Source organism: Camellia sinensis, chromosome 9 (assembly GCF_055761805.1).
Source record: "Camellia sinensis isolate YWXY chromosome 9, ASM5576180v1, whole genome shotgun sequence".
NCBI classification, from domain to species: domain Eukaryota; kingdom Viridiplantae; phylum Streptophyta; class Magnoliopsida; order Ericales; family Theaceae; genus Camellia; species Camellia sinensis.
In genome coordinates, this window is record NC_138969.1 from 54,927,798 (window position 1) to 54,951,329 (window position 23,532).

Here is a 23,532-nt window from a genome sequence, read left to right on the forward strand (position 1 = left end):
GAGTTGTGGAAAGGTCACAAGCTTTCATATAAATACCTACGAATGTGGGGGTGTCTTGCAAAAATGGCGGTACCTACACCCAAGCGGGTTAGGATAGGTCCGAAAATCGTGGATTGTATATTCATTGGTTATGCACAAAATAGTAGTGCATATAGATTTCTTGTGCACAAGTCTGATATTTCAGATATACACAAGAATACTATCATGGAATCTAGAAGTGCATCTTTCTTTGAAGATGTATTTTCGTGTCGTCCCCAAGACAGGGTTCCGAGTTCCATGAAAGAAATAGATGATCACATGGATGATCAAACAGCTGATCAAATAACTGATCAAGTAGATGATCAAGCTGATGAAGTAGACGAGCCAAGAAGGAGTAAAAAGGCTAGAACCACAAAGTCTTTTGGTCCAGACTTCTTGACTTATATGTTAGAGGGAGAACCTCGAACGTTCCATGAAGCTGTGACTTCACCTGAAAGTCCTTTATGGAAAGAAGCAATTAAGAGTGAGATTGACTCCATCTTACAGAACCATATTTGGGAGTTAGTTGATCTACCCCCAGGCAATAAGGCCTTGGGGAGTAAGTGGATCTTTCAAAGAAAGATGAAAGCGGATGAGTCAATTGACAAATATAAAGCTCGGCTAGTTATTAAAGGATACAGATAGCAAGAAGGCCTGGATTACTTTGATACGTATTCACCTGTGACAAGGATTACATTCATTCGGATGGTGATTGCAATAGCAGCTTTACGTGGTTTAGAAATACATCAGATGGATGTAAAGACAGCTTTCTTAAATGGAGATTTAGATGAAGAAATCTACATGGAGCAACCCGAGGGGTTTTCAGCTCCAGGAAAAAGTAAGAAAGTCTGTAAGCTTGTCAAGTCATTGTATGGTTTGAAGCAAGCTCCCAAACAATGGCATGAGAAGTTTAACAATACTATGTTGTCAAATGGGCTTCTAATCAATGAGTGTGATAAGTGTGTATATGTTAAAGACACTGACAAAGGTTATGTCATTTTGTGTCTATACGTTGATGACATACTCATTGTTGGTAGCAATAATGAAATGATTAAAGCTACCAAAAAATTGTTAAACTCTAAGTTTGACATGAAGGATATGGGCCTTGCAGATGTCATTCTGGGTGTTAAGATCACCAGAATATCTGGTGGTATTGTACTTTCTCAAGCTCATTATGTTAATAAGATACTTGAGAAATTTGGAAAGTCAAATACAAGTATGTTTAGGACACCGATAGACTTAAGTCTATATTTGACCAAGAATAATGGTGAGAGTGTCTCTCAACTAGAATATTCTCGGGTCATTGGGAGTTTGATGTATCTGATGAGTTGTACAAGGTCGGATATCGCCTACGCTGTTAGTAGGCTGAGTAGATACACGAGTAATCCTAATGCTACTCATTGGAAAGGCATTATGCGAGTGTTGGGGTATATCCATTACACCCTGGATTATGGGCTGCATTATACCAGATACCCAGCGGTACTAGAAGGTATAGTGACGCAAATTGGATATCTGATATAAAAGATTCCAAATCCACTAGTGGTTATGTGTTTACCCTCGGAGGGGCAGCCGTGTCTTGGAAATCTGCCAAGCAAACGTGTATCTCGAGATCAACAATGGAATCTAAGTTTATTGCTTTAGATAAAGCAACTGAAGAAGCTGAATGGCTTCGCCAGTTTGTTGACGATATTCCACGTTGGCCGAAATCTGTGCCAGCTATCAGTATTCATTGCGATAGCCAATCAGCGATTGATCAAGCACAGAGTAATATGTATAATGGAAAGTCTAGACATATCCGTCGTAGACATAATTCCATACGACAACTACTCTCAAATGAAGTTGTCTCTCTAGACTATATCAAGTCTAAGGACAACATTGCAGATCCGCTAACCAAAGGGTTAACTCGAGAGTTAGTAGAAAAGTCGTCAAGAGGAATGGGGTTAAGGCCTTTAGTAAAGGTTACCGGAACGGCAAACCCAACCTAGTTGATTGGAGATCCCAAGATCTAGGTTCAAAGGGACAACCTAACTTCGTGTAACGAGTGAGTCACTGAAGAGGTAAATCCTTTTGCCCATTCCTTTATACAGTGATGCCCTGTGGGGGTGGAAGGTTAAGCTAATGCTTTTAATGACCTTAGTAATGTGGTATAATGAAATACTATATCTAGGTCACCTATGTGAGTGCGAAGTGGGGCCGCTTCTTTAAGAATTGCCAAGGCCGAATTCTTTAAAAACACTTACAGAACCAGGCTAGTGTTCCAGGGCTATACCGGACACACCAGTGAGAACAAAAACAATGGTTTGACTAACTCCTGTGTGAGGTCTATTGTCTTGGTTTACATAAACGGCAGAACAGTTCAAGACATCACGTTCACTGGTCAGCCAGTAAATCCGATAGGCTTTCACTACGAAAGGTTCAAGGCCAACAGCTACCTTTTCTGATGCAGGGTTAGTCTGTGTGCTCTCTCTCTTTCCGAGTCTTTGTTGATAAACGTTAAGCGTTTGCTGTATTCGGTCAATTTTTATTCATGTGGGGGATTGTTGGAGAAAAATGGTTGAATGAGAAATTGCCTCATAAATGTGTATATAACTCACACATTTAAGGCTCATCAGTTTTACAAAATTGATTGGGCAGTTTTGCTAGCATTAGTTGCTAGCCTTGATGACTAGAGGCTCCTCCCCTCTCCCCCATGGTGTATAAAAGGAGGCCCTATTCCTTGAAAAAAGATATAGAATTTTTCCTTGACATCCATACATTGTCAGTCTACTTCTCCTATAATTTTCTTCCTGGGAGAGAGTGCTGCCGTTGTCCATTCGCTAAGCTAATCAGAAGGTGCTTCTGCTGTAGCTGGTAAAAACCGTCGTATCCTGGGAAGTAGACGCCGGCGTACCTCCAGTATCCAACGGTGAGGCGGCGAATCTATTTTAAGGAGACTGTGGTATCACACAGGCTTCGGTTTGCTTCCTTTAACCATTTTATATTTTATCTGTATTTTATTCAGCATGTTATTTTTCCTGGGATTGAAGGTTTGTTTTGTTCATCTCATAAGTTTGCGATATGTAATGTGAGTAGTTTTTCCCAACAATTATAAAATAACAAAATCATGTTTTCATCTTTTTTAAGTCTTTATAATAATTTTTCATGTCTTGATATATGTAACTAAATTTTATTATATAATTTTAGTGATTATATATACAAACAAACTATGTTTGGGCACTAGCCAATATATATATATATATATATAAACTTAATCATTTTATTCAAAAATTTTTTAAAAAATATATTGTGATTAAAGCCATTTTATTCAAAAAAACAAAATGTTTAAAGGATGCCATTTTAAGGGTTTGCTTAAAGCCCCGATGCACTCAGGGTCGGCCATTTTTTTAATAAAAAATTTAGAACAAATAAATTACATTGATTTTTCAAGGTTTTCAGGCTATCCCTTGTCTTTAACCAAACAAGTATTTTCATTTAAAAAATGTTTTAAAAACCCATGTGATTAGTGACGTAGCCAGGAATTCAGTATAGAGGGGGCACACATTAATGATAATTTGGTTTCATTTTTCTAAAAATATTTTTCAGAAAATTCTACTTTCTTGTTGTTGGCTACATATTTTGTGCAAGCCAATGACAATTCGACGCGTGGCAAAGTAAGGGTAATATGGGGAGACCAGTCAAGTCTTCGATCCTGATCATACACGTGACAGTTAATATTGGTTGTTATGAGATCTGAGTAGCAGTGGATCAACAAAGAGATGCAAGGTGACGTGGCTTCAACGGTTACTCACATTTAAATTCAAATATAGAAGGGAAACCTAACTGCAAGTGATGGCGTAGTGGAACTACCTATAAGGCAACAAGATCAGCGATCACGGAGGAGCAGTTCGACGGTTTGAAGTATAATTCGATGGTCATCTTTGGGGAGTATAAATAGCAGGGAAGACCCCAGGAAAAGGGGGAGGGGCTCAGATCTAAAAAACCAGTCTTACTTTACATATTTCATTTCAGTTTTTATATTTCCTGTTCTTTACATTTCTGTACTTTAAATTCCTGCACTACACTTCATTCGTAGGAGTAGTTTCAAGTAGATTGTCGCTGTAAACCTCTACGAGGCTGAGTTTGGATCATTGTAAGTTTTTCATACTAATGAAATGCTTCAATTGTTCTTTATTTAACTGTTCTTATACTTAAATTCTCCTAAATCAAGCCACCAGTAAAAGTCCTCTTTATTGAGGCTGAAAGAACTACAACACAATCGTCTGATAATTGGTTGGCATTTAAAATTCTGTAAGGGTTGATTGATCCTTACTGGCACGCTCATAATTACAAAAATAACCTTCGAAAGGCAAAAAGCCAACATATATTTTTGGCACGCCTAGTGGGACCCATTTAAAATGGCTAGACGTAGGAGACAAGGAGAAAATGAACGCTTGAAAGAAGGCGTGGAAAGAGAGATAGAGATACCTAATCCAGAGGATAATGTGATAACACATCCTGTGGAGACTCCTGTCTTATCGGAACCTATGGTCGAACAGACTAGTACTTCAGAGCAAATACCATTTGTTCGTAATATTGGACGAGACCAAGGAATTGGACCATCCACTGTCCCATCTACTCAGCCAGTAAATCCATGGGGTGGCCTAGTAGATGCCATGGGACAGCAATTAATAAACACAATGGAAAGGTGAGCAACATCCTTTTTGGATCAAATCAATAACCACCAACCAACAAATGCAAGACACATGGAGGAAGTAAATGTCCCTCAGCAAAGATTGGCTAGAGATAAATAGCCTATGCAAGTTAATGGACAGTCTAATGGTCAAACTAGTAATCAGAGTCATGAAAGACCATCACCTCAGTCTTGGTACGAACCCATTTCAAGGCCTATAGCAAGCCAAAACGCCTCAATGTTCAACAGTGAAGCCATGCAAATTGGTAGATATGGCCCAGCACAAGAAAATGGCATAAGAATGGTTCCAAATCCCATATTCGAAGCCATACCTGGCACTAGGGGGTACAATAATCCCTTATTCAAATTTATACCCGGGGGGTTGGAAGGTTTTCCCACAAATGGAAGGGATACAACACCTGTTCCAGCACCTTTCGTAGGTCCCTTCGCAGGATAGGCTCAAAGAGGTTACCCACACCCCTAACAGCAACCTGTACCACAGGGACAACCAGTCCCAAATGTACCACCCTATGGACCAAGAGGATCATAAGCACAAGTTTATCCACCAAATCCTGAGTTTGTTCCCCCAGTAGTGGTTCAGCAGGCACAAAATATGGTCCTTAGGGACCAAATTGCCGATATAGTTAGGGAGCTATGTGGACCAATGGCTCAGGGGGTCCAAACTCCCGTGTACAGAAAATCATACCCAGAATGGGTCAACAGGGTACATGAATACCCAAGGGGTTTCAGGATACCAGATTTTGTCCTTTTTTATGGGAACGGAAACCAATCAACAGTAGAGCATATTGCTAGGTTTGCTGCTCAATGTGGTGAATTTACCAATCATGACTATATGAAGTTGAGACTATTCCCAAATTCTCTAACTGGGGGAGCATTTGTATGGTACATTAACCTTCTACCTGGCTCTATCCAGACTTGGCAACAAATAGAAGAGGCATTTCATGCCCAATTCTTCCAATCAGAGTCAGAAGTTTCCATGGCAGACTTGGCAAGATTGAGTCAAAGGCCTAAAGAGAAGGCTACTCAATTTATTACCAGATTTAAAAGGGCTCGAAATAAATGTAGAGTAATCTTGCCAGAGCCAGAATTCGTAAGATTGGCCCAAAATGGCTTAGAGTTCAGGCTTCGAAAGAAGTTTGATTCAACAGAGTTCAGGGATTTAGTGGAACTAACTTATAAAGTATCTCAATATAAAACATTACTAGAAGAGGAACAAGATCGAAATAATGCATCATATAGGACATACTACAAAGATCCTAACTATGAGATTGATTTAACAGAGATTGTGGGAAAAGAGCCTATAATCTGTGAAGCATTAATTCATAAAGATACGACAATTGACCAGCAGTTTAAAAAGAAAGATCTCCACAAGAAGTATTCTTTCAATTTAACTAAGGCAGATGACATTTTTGATCATTTGCTTGTAGCCAATTTCCTTAAGTTACCAAAAGGGGTTAAAATTCCATCTCTTGATGAACTTAAAGGAAAAGTATATTGTAAATGGCATAATTCTTGGTCTCACTCGACTAAAAACTGTGTTGTTTTTCGAGACAGGATTCAAGAACAAATTCGAAAAGGGAGTTTGAAATTCCCAACCAAAGCTGAAAAGGCCATGGGGATTAACAGTAATCCATTTCCAGAAATTGGAGAGGTGGCAGCCAATGTCATTATGCCAGATTTTCAGAATCTGTCTTTGAAAGAATTGGAAGAAGTCAATGTACAGATGCATGTGGCCAACCAGACAGCAATCAAGAAAGACACTAGAAATCTACCAGCTATTGAACAAGATTTCTTACACCAGAGGGAAGAGTCTGATGAAGAAGCACTGGATGATGACTCCCTAGAGGCAGCCGTAATGCAGAGGATGTGTCCCAGGTGCAGACTGAGTTATAAGTGGTTAAAAGGCCTTCCAGTTGATGGGAAGCAATATTACAGGGATGTGCAGAGGCGTCCCAAACCCACCAATGCTTATAATAAAAGGCCGTATCCGGCTAATGTTAGGCAGCAGCCATTAGCGGTTGAGCCTGCAATTGATAGAATGCATGCTAAAGGCAAGAGGCCCTTATATGAGTCAAGGTCACCTCACTATTACAGAATGGAGAATAGTCATTCTGAAAGAAGATTGGAGAAGAGTTCAGGTTTTAGGGTCAAAGCCAGAGATTGGCCCCCTAGACTAGCTTTACGAAGGATAGAAAATGATCACCATCATCGAAGGCCCGAATCAGGCTCGAAGCTTGAGGTCAGGGCCAAGCAATTGCCTTCACAGCCAGCTTCGAAGGTAACCTCGAGGGAAGAAAAAGGCAGCTTAACATCTAGGTCAGTAAGTTCGTGGATACCTGGAGTTCCAAATTGGTTTGTGATGCAGAACAAACCTAGGGAAGTCCCTACCCAAAGGAATGTTGGAAATCAAGGTAGGATGGTTAAGCCATCTTTGGTGGCCCCCAACAACTGGGTATTGCTGAAACACCCAAGAACGAAGGAACCAGATATGGTCCCCGTTATTTCCAGATCACAAAGGAGGAAAATTCAGCATAGGTATACCCAATACCAGCAAGACTTGAAAGAAAGTGGAGAGAGTTCTTCATTGATCCAGACTGAAGGAAAGAAGAATCCAAAGTCAGACCATACTTCAAAGCCAGCTCTACAAAGTAAGGTGGGTTGCAGCAGAGAACAGTTGGCTAAGGTTCATTCTGAACTAAAAGTCAGAGAGAACGTTTGCCAAGCAGGATTGGAGAAAGCTCTGATGGAGAGTAGTAGCGAGATAGAAGAAGAAATTGGCATGAGCCAAAAGAAAGAAATGGTGGAAGAAGCAATGTTCGAAGCTTTCATGGCCGAGCAAACATTTTTGGTTGAAAAACCAGTCGAGGAAAACCATTCGAAGGAACCTGTTAGCAATGAAGTACCAAAATGCAGCATGCAGGATGCTTCTGAGGTAATTGACCAAGGTAGCCAAGAGGGGAAGCAGGTACAACCAACCATCCAGTTTGGCTCGTTTCCCCCAATATCAGTAAACATGGTACACATACTACCGTAGGAATTCCAAGCTAGAGGTGAGAATCAAAAGGGGCAAGAAATTGATCCAATTCCAATCTCTAGTGAAGATTCACACGCGAGTGTGGTACAAGATAATTCTGGAATGGTTACGCCAATGGAAACTGAGTATGAGAGTGAAGAAGTGGTAAGTATTAACCTCTCGTATCCTTTTGAATATCCCTTGAATTCTATGACACAGCATATTAAGCCTTTGTACATTAAGGCCTTCTTCGATGGGATACAGTTAAACCGAGTCTTAGTGGATAATGGGGCAGTGGTCAACTTACTACCGAAATCTTCCTTGAAGAAATTAGGGAAAAAGAATCCCAGGTTGATCCTAACCAGTACAACCATTGTTGGTTTTGTTGAGACAAACAGATGGCCCAGGGAATTCTACCCATCAACCTGAGTGTGGGAACCAGGGACTGCATGACGGCGTTTTTCGTCATCGACAGCAATGCGAAGTACAATGCTTTACTTGGTAGAGATTGGATCCACACTAACAAATGTGTGCCTTCCTCATTGCATCAGAAAATGATAATGGCTCTAGGCAATGGGGAGACGGAGGAAATTAATGCAGATACTCAACCTTTCGTAGCCTGTGCAGACTTCGCAGAAGCCAAATTGTATATTGAGGGAGTGGCACCACTCAGTATACTAATGAAATCTGATGGCTCAGCCGAAGTAACGGCTGATGAGGAAGTGGCACGCCTGAAGTACTTAGTCTAGGAGAGTGCTGATGAAGAGCTGGTCGTTAAAGATGACAATGATGCCTGGTTATAGACAGCAAGATGAAGCACCAGAAGCCAGGTCTTTGGCTTTAATTAAGTTTTCAATATTGGATGTAAAGTCAATAATCCAAAAAGTGCGAGAGCAAGAGAAAGAAGTCATGACAATTGGCTACAAGCAGAAGCAACAACAAGCCAGAGTTTTGACCCTTGATAAATACTGTGCATTGGACATAGAAACAAAAGTCCAAGAAATACAGGAAGAAGAAGCCTTGTGGACAGACTTTGTCTATGAGGAAGAGGATAAAGAGGTGCAATCAAAGAATCTGGAAATAGAACGCAGCAAAGAGATTGCTTCGAAACTAGAAGGAATCAAAAAAGGAGTTCCAGTAAGTACTCAGATACAAGACCCCTTAGAAGAAATAAATTTAGGGGAAGATTCTGTACAACAACCCATTTATATAAGTGCTTGGTTAAATTCTCTTGACAAGAACCAGTTGTTGGTTATTCTGAGGAGATATAAAGATTGTTTCGCATGGTCTTATAATGAACTACTAAGATTGGATAGGTCATTAGTGGAACATAGGCTTCCTATGAAGCCTAACTTCAAGCCATACAAACAAAAACCAAGAAGAATGGGTTCGGAAGTGATCCAGAAAGTTAAGGAAGAAATTCTTAGACTACTCAAGGCAGGCTTTATTAGGACAGCCAGGTATGTTGAATGGCTATCTAATATTGTGCCTGTAGTTAAGAAGAATGGAAAAATGAGGGTATGCATCGATTTTAGAAACCTAAATTTAGATACTCCGAAAGATGAATACCTTATGTCTATAGTAGATTTGCTGGTAGACAGCTCAGCAGGATATCAGATTTTATCAATGATGGATGGGCACTCTGGTTATAACCAAATCTGCATTGCGGAGGAGGATGTTCACAAGACAGCATTTAGATGTCCTGGGAATATTGGGACCTTCGAATGGGTTAAAATGCCATTTGGCCTAAAGAATGCTGGAGCCACATATCAGAGGGCTATAAACACTATCTTTCATGACCTTATTGGAGGGTATTTAGAGTGTTATATTGATGACATTGTAGTTAAATCCCAATCCATGGAGGAACATCTGTTTCACCTAGAAGCAGCCTTTGAAAGAATGAGAAAGTTCAAATTGAAGCTTGATCCTCTTAAGTGTGCTTTTGGCGTATCATCTGGAAACTTCTTGGGCTATGTAGTACACAAGAAAGGAATACAGATTGACCAGAATAAAGCCAAAGCCATCATTGAAGCCAGACCTCCATCAAGTAAGAAAGAATTACAAAAGTTCCTTGGACAGGTTAATTTTCTTCGAAGATTCATTTCTAACACTGTAGGGAAAACTAAAGTTTTTTCTTCCTTATTAAGGTTGAAAGATGAAGAGGAATTTGTGTGGACAGCGGAGCATCAAATTGCTTTCGAAGGAATCAAAGCCTACTTGGCCAATCCTCCAGTACTGATGCCACCAAATGGTGTTAAGCCTTTGAAGTTGTATATAGCTGCAGCAGAAGATTCATTGGGAGCTTTCTCAGCCCAAGACAATGAAGAAGGTAAGGAGCAAGCTGTTTATTACCTTAGTAGGTTTTTAAATTCTTGTGAATGTAAATATACATCTGTAGAAAAGCTTTGCCTTGCGCTGTATTTTGCTGCAATGAAATTAAAATATTACCTTTTGCCTACAACTGTCTTGGTAATTGCAACCACAGATTTGGTTAAATATATGTTATCTAGACCTATGTTGAGGGGAAGAATTGGTAAATGGGTATTAGCCTTGTCAGAATTTCACTCAGAGTATGTTCCCCAAAAAGTAGTGAAAGGACAAGTTTTAGCCAATTTTTTGGCGGACCATCCATCTCAAACAGAGAGTCAAGAGATAATGGAACGTAGTATGGCTAGTGTCGAGACATGGCAAATGTGGTTCGATGGATCAAAAGCCAATGGCTTAACTGGAATTGGTATAGTGATCAAGTCACCATAGGGAATAGAAACCACACATGGTTTCAGAGTGGATGAAACTACTTGTTCTAATAATCAAGCTGAATATGAAGCTTTGATAGTGGGATTGAAAATTCTTATTAGATTACAAGTACATGCAGTTGACATATTTGGAGATTCCCAATTGGTGGTTAACCAAGTAAAAGAGATTTTCAAGTGTCAAAGTATAAGTATGCTGCCATATTATGTTGTCGCACTACATTTGCTCTCTCAATTTCAAATAGCAAATATAACTCATGTTCCAAGATTTTTGAATAATAGAGCTAATGATGTGGCTCAGAAAGCCTCGAATTTCAAGAGGAATGATGGTACCCAACGGGACATAAGCCAAACAACATACCAAAAATCTATACCACCCTTAAATAAAAGGAATGTGGTCCTGGAAATCAATCATAATGATTTGCAGGAACAAGATTGGAGGCATCCAATAATACAGTACTTGACTGGCCCATCCTCAAAGGCCAGCAGAAGAGTTAAATTGCAATCTATGCAATACATCATATATAACAATGATCTCTACAAAAGGGGGGGAGATGGTCTATTGTTGGAATGTTTAGGATCAAAAGAAGCATTAACAGCTATGGCTGAGGTTCGTGAAGGCATTTGTGGTGCACATCAGTTTGGTGTAAAAATGAGATGGCTGCTTCGAAGACATTCCTACTATTGGCCAACTATCCTTAAAGACTGCATGGAATATGCAAAGGGTTGCCAGGTATGTCAAAAGCATGGCACAATAAGACATGTGCCTATAACTGATCTGCATGCAGTAATAAAGCCTTGGCCATTCAGAGGATGGGCCATGGATATGATGGGGAAAATACGCCCACCCTCTTCGAAGCATCATTGTTTCATTTTAGTGGCTACTAATTATTTCACCAAGTGGGTCGAAGCTAAGCCGTACAAAATTGTAGACCAGACGGAGGTTATTGGGTTCATTAAAGATTTGATCCATAGATTTGGCGTCCCACAAACTATAACGGTTGATAATGGGACTGTTTTTGATGGAAAAATGGTAAAGTCTTTTGTGTCTGAGTTTGGAATTAGCCTTGTTAATTCCACCCCATATTATGCACAAGCCAATGGTCAAGCTGAATCATCCAATAAGTCCTTGAAGAAAGGAATACAAAAGGTTGTGGAAGATAATCCTAGGGATTGACATAACTTATTGTTGGATGTATTATGGGCTTACAGAACTTCCCCAAGGTCAAGCACAGGAGTCACTCCTTATGCCTTAGTTTATGGGCATGATGCAGTATTACCTGTGGAGATCAATGTTAAGTCCTTGAGGGTAAGATGCCAAGACCAGTTGGATTCTGAGCAGTACTATCAGAGTATGTGCTTGGAGTTAGAAGGCATAGATGAAGCTAGAATTCTGGCATTAAATAACATTCTCTTTCAGAAGAAAAAAACAGCCAAAAATTATAATTAGAATTTCAAACGCATTGGCTTTGATGAAGGTGATTTGGTATGGAAGACAATACTTCCAATAGGAATTAAAAGCCATAAGTTTGGCATATGGTCACCTAACTGGGAAGGACCATATCAAATTCATAGAGTTCTGCCTTTTGGAGCATACCATTTGAAAAATTTGAACGGTTATGTGCATCCCAAAAAGATTAATGGCAGATATTTGAAGCCTTATTTTCTAACTATTTGGGAAACACAAGGAATTAAATAAACACTAAATACAAGAACATAAGATTACTCAGATGATAAACAAGAATTTGTTTTTCATAAAGAGTCAAGTACATCGTGCCACAAATTGGCCCAAAAATCATTACAATGTTTAAATTGTTTTTGTACAACAGATTTCCTATTGGTAAATGATGAAAATAGTTGAATAGCTGCAGCCATGTCTCTCTTTTGATCGGCCAATCCTTGGTTGGTGATTTGCAGTTTGATGTCAGTTCGGACTAAGGCCTGATTCACTGCAGAAAGCTCCTCTTCAAGTTGAGCTTTCCTCTCCAGTAGTTCAGTTCGAAAGTGAGAGGCAGAGGAGTGTTGTTTCTTAAGCTTCGACACTTCGGTATGCACTTGGGAAACAAAACTTTGGTCTCTAACCAATTTCTCATCCGCAGCCTTGGCAGCATGACAAATGCTGATGTAGAAGTCGATGGTAGCTGCTGCCTAGGATAGGTGACTTGAGACATTCATACCAGACTGCTCAGCAATTTTGCAGCACTGAAGAAACCCATTTTTGATTATAGGCCTCTGTTGAGCCTCGAAGGGAATCCTCGAAAAGGAAATTAACAGGTCCAGGCAGGTGTCTAAGTCTATCAAAGGTACAGAGGGCTTGCTGCTGGAGGAAGAAAAGCTCTCAAAAATTTCTAGCAAAGAGTTAGCCAAAACTAATGGCTCAGCTTCCTCATCGAATGTTGGAGAAGTAGAGGGGATGTAAAAAAGACTAGCTAATCTTGCTTCGAAGACATCAACCTCATCATTAGACATAAGGGGCGCAGAGAGAGTGGCCGTGGAAGACACAGAAGACTGCATAGGGATATGAGAAATGGGTGAAGCATCCTTAGCAGTCTCCATGGTCTTAGCCACCAATGAATCAAGTGAAGAAGGGCGGGAGCTAGGTAAAGGTGATAAACCACGGGTTGGAGAGCTGCTAGCACCCTCAATAGGGGAATCAACTGCCATCAGAGATGGGGTAGCAGTTGGAATTTCTTCGGAAGGAGGAAGAGGAGCAAGGCTCGATAAAGAAGTAAATTGAGGAAAATCGAGGGTCAAGTAGGAAAGACGTGGAGTCAAACTAAGAGAAAGAAGTGCAGGAATGCTTGGCCTCAGGAAAAGTACAGGAAGTGTAGACCTTGGAAGTGGAAGTATGGTCTGAATAGCCCTTACATCCTGTATCTGATCAACCTCAAGTGAAACTGAGAGAGGTCTCATTGGAAAGATGAACTCAGTAGTTGTTGCTACAAGAGGAAGAAATATAAAGCAATGTTAAACTTCAATACCAAAGGCTGACAAAGGAAAAACAGCAGAATTATGAAAGAAATTACCTGCTCCAGAAGTGTCAACATTGATGGGAGAACTACGAAGGGAGTAATGCCTGGCAGTTTGTTGCCTTCTTGCAGTTTCCCTTTGTAATGCATCAGCAGCAGCAGTTTCATCTCTCAGAAATTGTTGCTGCCGTTTCTTCACAGCTCTCTCGAAGACAATCATGGCTTTAGAATGTTCTTGTTCTACTGCCTTGACGGCTGCTTCATGGATGGTATCTTCAACCAAGATAGTAGCAGAAGCAGTCACTTTCTTTCTCTTTTCCATTGCTTTGGCAATTGTCTCGGAATCGGAGTCTTCGACCATATCAGAATGAGAGACAGTCACCTTTCTTTTCTTTTTTCTCTGTATTGGCATGGTCTGCTCCTTCTCAATTTCCTCCTCAACTTCTTCAATCTGAGATCTGGATTCCGAAGAAATGAGGTCATCTTCCATCTCTCTGACAGTTGTCTCATCTCCAACCAAGCCAGAGGAAGAGATGATCACTCTCTTCTTTCTTTTCAAAGGTGACTCTTGTTCTTGATCTGCTTCTTCTTTTTCCTCTCCTTGAATATCAGATGTGTCCTTCTCAAGCTCAAGGAGTCTCCTTTTCTTTTGTTGTTGGCCACCTCCACAAAAGAAAAATTAAAGATAAGGCTAAATGCATTTCAAAGAAGACAAAAGGAGAAGAGACAAGGGTATATACCTTTCTTCGAGGCAGCCCGAGTAACTCTAGGAGGAGTTGAGGCAGCAATAGCAGATTGGGTTGTAGCAGGTACTGCAACTGAAACAGTGGAAGAAGTGACAATTCCAGCTCTTTTGGGCTTAGTCACATCTAACACTGTTAGTAGGTTCTGAGGTGAAATGGCCAAGTAGATTTCCATGTTGGTCACCCACCAGTTTTGGTATCTCTTCAATAGGGTACCTTGAGGAATGAAAGGGATATACTCGAAATTGACCAAGTCGTCTATAAATTTAAAAGTTGCCTCTTCTAGCCTGGACTTCCGAACTTTAAGATCTCTTCTAGTAAGACTGAGATTTGTGTTGCTACAGAGAGGTATTGGGACCCCTTGTGTGAGGCCAAATTGTCTAGCAAATTGAGCAGGACAGTAAGGCTCAGCGATGCATTTGTAGGCTTTGGGGTTCAAAGTCCCGATAAATAACTCTCTGGGAATCAAAATGGAGACCCATATATCTTTGTGAATAGGTGAAGTACAGAACTTGTCGCTTAGGAAATTCCTCAACCAAGATGGACCAATGGTGGGTTCGAAGGGACGGAAACGGTAAGTACAAAACTTGTCGCTTAGGAAATTCCTCAACCAAGATGGACCAATAGTGGGTTTGAAGGGACGGAAACGGTAGGTAGGAAGGGAAGCCGAAAGTTGGTGGTAGGAAGGGAAGCCGAAAGTTGGTGGAAGAAAGAGAAGTAAAAAGCAAAGGTAGAGGGATAAAGTGAAGCATTGGCCAGCCTTATGCCATGAGTAAAAGGATTTGGCTCAAAAAATTTAAGGCATTTGGATTGTAACTCAGTAAAATAGGCAAAAAGCCAAAACTGAAGGATCCAAAATGGCCTCCCTTGATTAGCATCTAAGGGTTTCTCACAAAAAAGGGAACATACTCTATATACGTGACCTAGAACATGTGGGGCTAAGGCCATCTTTTTCTGCAAAACAAAGGCTTTGGCAAGAGGGGAAAATTCAGGCATGATTCTCTGAGAGGAGGTGCAGAAGAGGAATTTGCAAAGCCAATACAATAAGAATGAAAAGAATTCCCTATCCGTCACAAGGCCCTCTCTTTTATTCTCAGCCTTAGCGAAATCACTATAGGACGAGTTAAGGGAGGGGAGAGAGAAAGGGACTGCTAAGTCAGGGTAATTCGGTCCAAAAGGGATACCAATGGGGGATAATCCTAGTAGATGGCAAATGTCAAGAACAGTAAGGGCCATCATCCCGCATCTAAATTGAAAGAAATTAAAGACAGGATTCCAAAAACACAAGGCAGCAGGAACAAGAAAAGGGTCCTCTGAGATAGTTACCCTGGATAATCTGAGAGCATCGAGAAGGCAGAGGTCTTGAAGGTCCAGAGTCCTAGCAGGAACAACCCGGTCATACCATTCTTGCCACTCCGGTCTCACCGTGGGCCAGCATCGGTGGGGGCGATTTATCCTCCAATTCCTCCAGTCAAGACCACCTTCGTAAAGGAGACATTGGTTTTCCAGATGAGGATATAGGGCTGGGAGCTCAGTAAGGATCTCTTTGAATATGGTCCCAAGCACGTAGTCTTGCTGCACATGACGACGAGGGACGAAGATGCGTCCATCAATAGCGCTTTTCTCCCCATCTTTGTACTTCTCACATTCTGCATCAATCATCCTCTTCAGGGTCACAGATGGGCTCACACGCTCTACGACCGGTACTAAAGAAAAAGCCATTGACAGCATGCTTTTCCTGAAAGCGAGGCTGAGAAAGGAAGTAGAGAGAAGCCGAAGGTCGGTAGAAGGAAGGGTTTGTGCGTTAAAAGAGCAAGTGATTTCAGAACACGAAACAAAAGGGTTTTTAAAGCTTTTGTGTCTGAAAAATATATTGCGTAAGTTGTTAAGTACTAGAAGTACGAATACAAAGAGCTTCCTTCAATATTGATACTTTTGGAGGAAAAAACATAGCCCAGATGTTGAGGCTAGCTTCGAAGTAAGATATTTGGCTTCGAAGCCAAGTTTTAGCGCCAAAAGCCAAAAACAACGGCTTCGAAACAGAAAAGCCGACTTCGAAGCACATTTCCATACCCAAAATATAAGAATCCTCGAGTGTTTGTTCCAAAGGGTTTAAAGACCTGTTTTTCGGTTTTTTAACAAAGGTAATGTCCTTCGAGGAAAAACTTGAGATTCTTTAAGGATGGGATTTGGTGTTCGAAACATCAAAACCAATGATTGGTTTATATAAAAAAAAAAAGAAAAAACAAAAAAAAAGAAAGGGGGGGTTGTCTGTTGAACTAAAATAGCATGAACTGTTGTTCGAAGCAAAAGATGGTCAATTTCAAACTAATTGATCATAATAACAATGATCAGATGTTGATTATGGTTGAAACAAACTTTAAGTATAAGATTGCTAGATCCGAAACACTGGTTCTAATTGAAAATCAGCCAAAACTGTTAACTTTATTCCATAAATTGGAAAAAGTTCATAATTGGCTCTTTTAGTGTTTCATTTAAAACAATTAAATCCAGATTCGAAGGATGAGATTGTTCAGTTCGAAGCTCTGAATTGGCTTTTAAAGACAAATGGAAGCAGGGTCAAACAATGCCAAATGAAGAAGAATTTTGTTTATATTAAAGCCAAAGCAATTACATCAGATGACCCTATTTGGGTATAAACTCAAGCTCGTAAAAATAAGGAATGGAATAAATAACAAGATCATGAAATTTAGTCCAACAATGATCAATAAATTTTTGTTCTTTCTTTATTCTGTCTTCTATATCTTCTAGCATTGGCTGCATAAGTTGATGTGCTCTCACTTCGTAGTAGAGCTCTTCAGCCTTTATTTCGAAAGCCACCTTTCTCAATCCTTGTTCTAATTCGTCAATGTCTAAGTCATCCCAATACGCAGAATCTTTATTCTTGAAATCTCTGAATTCTTCAATGAAGTTCTCTGCTTCGTACTGGGCATGAATTCGAAGAGACGAAAGTTGGTCTAAAGATTGTGTAGTGGCCATAGAATTTCGATGCTAGTAGAGGAGCAGTGGAAGTTGGTCCAGAAACATATGAAGTTCTACTTGTGCAAGGGGATTAAGGACATGACCCCTAGTCAGAATATCAGAAGCCCATCGAAGGTTCTTGAGAGGGACTTCATCCTTAAGAACATTAAAAGGCAAGTGAGAGAAAGCTGCAAGAAAAGTTGAGCTTGTTTCCGCTCAGCTGGAGTAGGAGAAGGTAGAGGTTTATAAGGTGGAAAGACGTTATTCATGGATAGGGCAAGCTTCAGTCTCTCTGTCCAGCAAAGAGTTGGTAGAGGAGAAGATGTGAATGCTTCAATTTCAGGAGATGAAGAAGAAGGTGTGGATGCTTCTATTATGGGAGATGACACGGGAGTAGAAGGAACAAAGGCATTAATATAATCGAGCCAGTCAGAAGAACAAATCTTCGTCTTCTCGGCTAAGAATGATGGGTTGTACCCTTGTGTTTCTTCTAGGCATCGGGCAGCGTGCACTATCTTTGTAGGCATAGAGGATGTATACCATGCTACAAGCAGATTCTCCTCCAGACTACGTCGATGGTCAATGGGCACGTAAGGATAGACCATCGAACTTCGAGCATAGGAAGGAAACTCTAAAGGGTCAGTGAATTCAACAAAATGATGGTTGATTCGCTCTTTCAAATCACAGGTCTCAAGTGTTGACCAGCTTGTCCAATCAGAACCCCCAGAAGAGGAAGAAGTTACAGCCTTATCCCATACAGAGACTTGTGAAGAAGAGTTTCTCAAGTCCATATTTGCAATTTTCCGAATCAAAGGTTTGAGAGCAGTTTGTTCGAACTGTAAGGGTGAGTTAGAGGAAGAACTTCTTATGTCTATATCTGCAACTTTCTGAATCGAAGGATTAAGAGCAATGTGTTCGTAATCCAAAGGTTGGTAATTTGCAAAGGCATCCATGATCTGAATATAGAAAGATGGGTAAAGGTGGCTAATAAATGCATGGACGTTCTTTCGAGAAGGAACAACATCGTCATATGACTCTTCGTGTGCTCGATCGTTGGAGGAAAAAATTAATTCAGCCATGAAATGTATCAGTCGGTTCGAATGCTAAGACGGTGGAAGTGCTCAAAGGATTAAATGAGAGTTTAATACAGATGATGAGTGACAGTTGCATTTCTGGAAAGATGCAAAACCCATGCACGTTCTAAGACGTGGGAAAAAGACCCGAATCCACTAGTATCTCCAAGTCTTGGGTATATTAGTGCGGGGGGTAATGTTGGTTACATATTTTGTGCAAGCCAGTGACAATTCGACGCGTGGCAAAGTAAGGGTAATATGGGGAGACCAGTCAAGTCTTCGATCCTGATCATACACGTGGCAGTTAATATTGGTTGTTATGAGATCTGAGTAGCAGTGGATCAACAAAGAGATGCAAGGTGACATGGCTTCAACGGTTACTCACATTTAAATTCAAATATAGGAGGGAAGCCTCACTGCAAGTGATGACGTAGTGGAACTACCTATAAGGCAACATGATCAGCGATCACGGAGGAGCAATTCGACGGTTTAAAGTACAATTCGATGGTCATCTTTGAGGAGTATAAATAGCAGGGAAGACCTCAGGAAAAGGGGGGGGGCTCACATCTAAAAAACCAGTCTTACTTTACATATTTCATTCCAGTTTTTATATTTCCAGTTCTTTACATTTCTGTACTTTAAATTCCTGTACTGCACTTCATTCGTAGGAGTAGTTTCAAGTAGATTGTTGCTGTAAACCTCTGCGAGGCTGAGTTTGGATCATTGTAAGTTTTTCATACTAATGAAATGCTTCAATTGTTCTTTATTTAACTGTTCTTATGCTTAAATTCTCCTAAATCAAGCTACCAGTAAAAGTCCTCTTCATTGAGGCTGAAAGAACTACAACACAATCGTCTGATAATTGGTTGGCATTTAAAATTCTGTAAGGGCTGATTGATCCTTACTAGCACGCTTATAATGACAGAAATAACCTTCGAAAGCCAAAAAACCAACACTTGTTTTCCCTTTTTTTTGTTTTTACTGATTTTTTTAATATTTTAAGCAATTTTTTTTTTAAAAACTTTTTAGACATACCTACATAAATATATCTAAAAAGTAAAAAAATTGTGAAAAAAACCTTTTAAAAATTCACTAAATACCAAAAATACAAAAAAAAATACGAGAATTCAGTACATTTTTTGTATTTTTATATATTTATTAATTTTTTAAAATATTTTTTCACAAATGTTTTACTTTTTAGATATATCTAAGTAATGTGCATCTAAAAAAGTAAAAAAAATATATTTAAAGTTTTAAAAATATTCACTAAAAACAAAAAAAAAAAATACGAAAATAAAAAAACTCAATTTTTAAAAAACTTAATCCAAAAAACTCAAACCAAACACACTGATTAATTTTTTTTTCCATAATAAACAACAATGAGATATTACTAAACTTAAATGTGAAGAGTTCATTTGAATAAATGTGAATTTTAAATAAAGGATTTGAGATTAAATTTTATACAAATTTTGACGAGTAACTATTTTATAGATGAATTGGAAAATTAAAAAAGAAAATACGTTGAGACAGAAATGATATATTTTAGTAAAAAAATTCTATAAAACATATCGCAAAAAAAGTGTCTATCATATGTCGCAATTATGATTTTCGTGATCTTTAGTTATAACACATTATAGTGTTAGATATAATTTAGTTATAATTTCTTGTGATTTTTATTTTAGTTATGACTATATATTAAGTAATAGTTAGTTATGACTCATTCTGATATTAGTTATGACCTATTGTAATTTTTTATATTTTTATATTTTTATAATTGAAGATGTGTTGCTTGATTATAATTTATATAGTGGTCATTTTAGTTATGAATGGAAAGAAACACATGAAGGATAAACTCCACATGTCAAATGTAACTAACAATCTAGTAAATTCTATATCTTCATTGAAATTAATTATGTTTGCATGTCAATAATGATAGACATCACCATTATATTGAAATTTTTATAGATAATAATATGACTTATTATAGTCTCTTTATTTTTAATTAAAATAATTATTATTGTTCTCATAATTTTAAAAATGTCATTGACATTTCACTTTAAATAATATTTTTATAATTTTTTTTATTTAATATATTTTTTTATGTTTTTTTTTTTTTTTTTTTTTTTTTTTTTTTTCAAAACTCAAGAGACACGTGACCCACCGAGCCCAACATGACTCCGTCCTGCATGTGACATACCCTATGTTGTACATTGTGACCTAGAAAAAATAACTTAGGCCAAGTTTGGGAAGACTAAAAAAGTGCACTTTTTGTCTTTTTGGACTAAAAAATTGAGGTTGAAAATATGGATGTTTGGGTTAACTTTTTGACTTTTTATTGAAAAATGTGTAATAAAAAATTGTAAAAATTGATTTGTAGGGAAAAATTTGAATGGGGAGTTGTGCAGCCGTAATTGTTGACTTTTGGTGAATAGTGTTAACTTTTTAACTTTTTGAGTAACTTTTTGACTTTTTGACTTTTTTTAAAGTCCCCAAACTTGGCCTTACTATTATATTAGATTATTTAGCAAATTTAGAATTCCACCAAGCTAGCAATGCTGGGAATAAGGGCAACGGCACCGCCGGGGGTCTCCCTACCCGTCGCCTCTAATTTGGTGGGGCGGATGTAGGGTCGGAGATATCGGGGATAGGGTAGGGACAGAGAATTGTTGGAATAATTTATCTCATTCAAAGAAAATGATAAAATTTAACTAAAAATTTCTTGTTAATATATGATATCAAATTAAAATTTTTAGTAAAATAAATTATATATTACAAACTCATTTAATAAAATAATTGACAAGGTGTTTGGGTTTGATTTTTTCTATAGTTTTTTTTTTTCATTTTTTGTGAACCATTTTTTTATTTATTTTTTTTAAATTTTTTTTATATTTTCGGGTTCTACTTGAGGACATGACATTTTAATTTTTTTTTTTTTTGGTTTTTGTTTGCAGTGAACTTTTTTTTTTTTTTTTTTGCATTTTAAATTAAAAAAAAATTAACATAACTTGAAAAAAAAACATTAAAAACAAAAAAGTTCGAACACACTGGTTATCCACTAAAAGTTTGGACCAAAAAAAAAAAAAAGATTAATAAAAAAATCAAATCCAAAAGTCATTTAAAAGCTAAAAAGTAAAAAGTTACTAAAAAATAAGTTAAACACACTAGTTATTTATATTTTTTCATACAACTTAAAAAATCATTTCCGAACGTGTTAACTTTTTTCATATCGTAAAAAATTTAAAATCAAAAAGTCACTTAAAAAATCAAAACGAAATATCATTTTGCCCTCCAATTTTTACGAGTTTTTTAATTTGACCCCAAACTTCATATAATATCAATTTGTCTCTCAAATTTAAAAATTTTGATCAATTTGACCATTGCCGTCATATTTTGTTTACAATTAAACGGAATTTGCTGATGTGGCACACCTAACTTTATTTGAAACTTCATTTGATCTCCTAAACTGTACCTTAAAAATCAATTAGCCTCAAAATATTAAAAAAATTAAATTTAAATAATTACTAAATAATTTTTTTTATCTCAATAATGAAAAAATCAAAATTTAAATAATATACTTTGCAATATATATATATATATATATAAATCCTTGTTTAGAATTATCGTAAGACTATGATGGATGGGTATTTCGACAAACATGTCGTATTCGTACCGGGTACTTATCAACGTATGGTATTTCTACAAACGTATAGGGTATGCAAAATATGTACTCAAATTTTTTCTTCATAATTTTTGACATATCCAGACATAACTAATATATACCCAAGCTATGTCATACCTCAGTTGAAATAATATTTTTTTGAGTAAATTATAAATATATCCCTTGAGATTTTCTTAAAATACAGATTTCTCCTTGTGATTTGAAAAATTACAAATGCCCTATTGTCATAATTTTTTTATTTAACAAAATTAATTGAAAAAATAAAATTCATAATTGCTCTTTTATAAAATAATAAAATTACCTAAATTATTAATTGAAACATATTTCTAACATCAGTAAAAAATGTTAATTGACTTCATAATTTATTAATAAAATGAGAATTTGTTATGAAATTAGAAACCTCAAGGGGTGGAATGTAATTTCCAAAATCATAGGAGGTGGTTCGTATTTTAATCAAACGTCAGGGGATGTATTTGTAATTTACCATATTTTTTTCTACTACACGGATAAAATTCATTTTATTAGATTTCTTTTTCATTTTTAGTTTTACACTTAGCATGATAATAAAATTAAGTTATGATTTGTAAGTTACTTAATAACATGAGTTTTAATTTTTGTTTATCTTATACTTGTACTTTTGGCAATAAAATGTCAATTGTATGCTAGATCTTAGCAAATTAAACCATTTAATCAATTTTTATATTACTCCAAATTAAAAATAAATATTTTCTTACAAACGTATCAAACCATATCCATACCCTATTTTTTTTTTTTGAATTTTACCATATCGACGTACTCGTATTATACTAGTACCAATACTTATGCCTGCACTTGTGTTTCATAGTTCTTAAATTATCTCGAGTCGATTCTGGAAAAACTTATTGAGCCAAATTTTTTTTGGCTACTCTATGTGTGCGTGCTCGCACAATTGTAACTAGTTTATTCTCCAAATTAATTTCAATAGAATTGATCAACTAGTAATTTTAAAATTGAGTGGGAAAAAAAAAATTAAAATTCAATTACTGTCTAAAGCATACTCAGGACTTATACTCAATTTTTTTTATTTAAAATTTAAAATTTTCATTTTTGAGATAAAATATTATTAATTAAATATTAAATATTTTTTTTAATATTTGGGGGGCTAATTGATTTTTGAGCATTGATAGAGACCCCCTCCAATCACCACCCCCGCAACCCCCACACACACGTGGTGGGTGGTGTGATTGGAGGAGAAGGGGAAAAAAAAAAGCAAAAGAAAAAGTAGCCAATCAAAAAAGAGAAGGGGTTAAAGGGGGTGAGAGGAAAGGAGGTCTTAAACATTTTTGTCGATTTTTAAGGTATAATTTTGGGGATAAAATGAAATTCTAAATGAATTTAGTGTTAGGTCAGTAAATTCCATTATTAGAGATGGAATGTGACGGTATGAGCCAAATTGATCAAAATTTTAAAAATTTAGGGGATAAATTGATATTATACAAAGTCTGAGGTCAAATTGAAAAACGCGTGAAAATTTGGAGGATAAAATGATATTAAACCCCAAACAAGGCCTTAATTTATTTATTCCCAAAAACTCAACTTCCAAATAAAACAACACCAACCAAGATTTAGCATG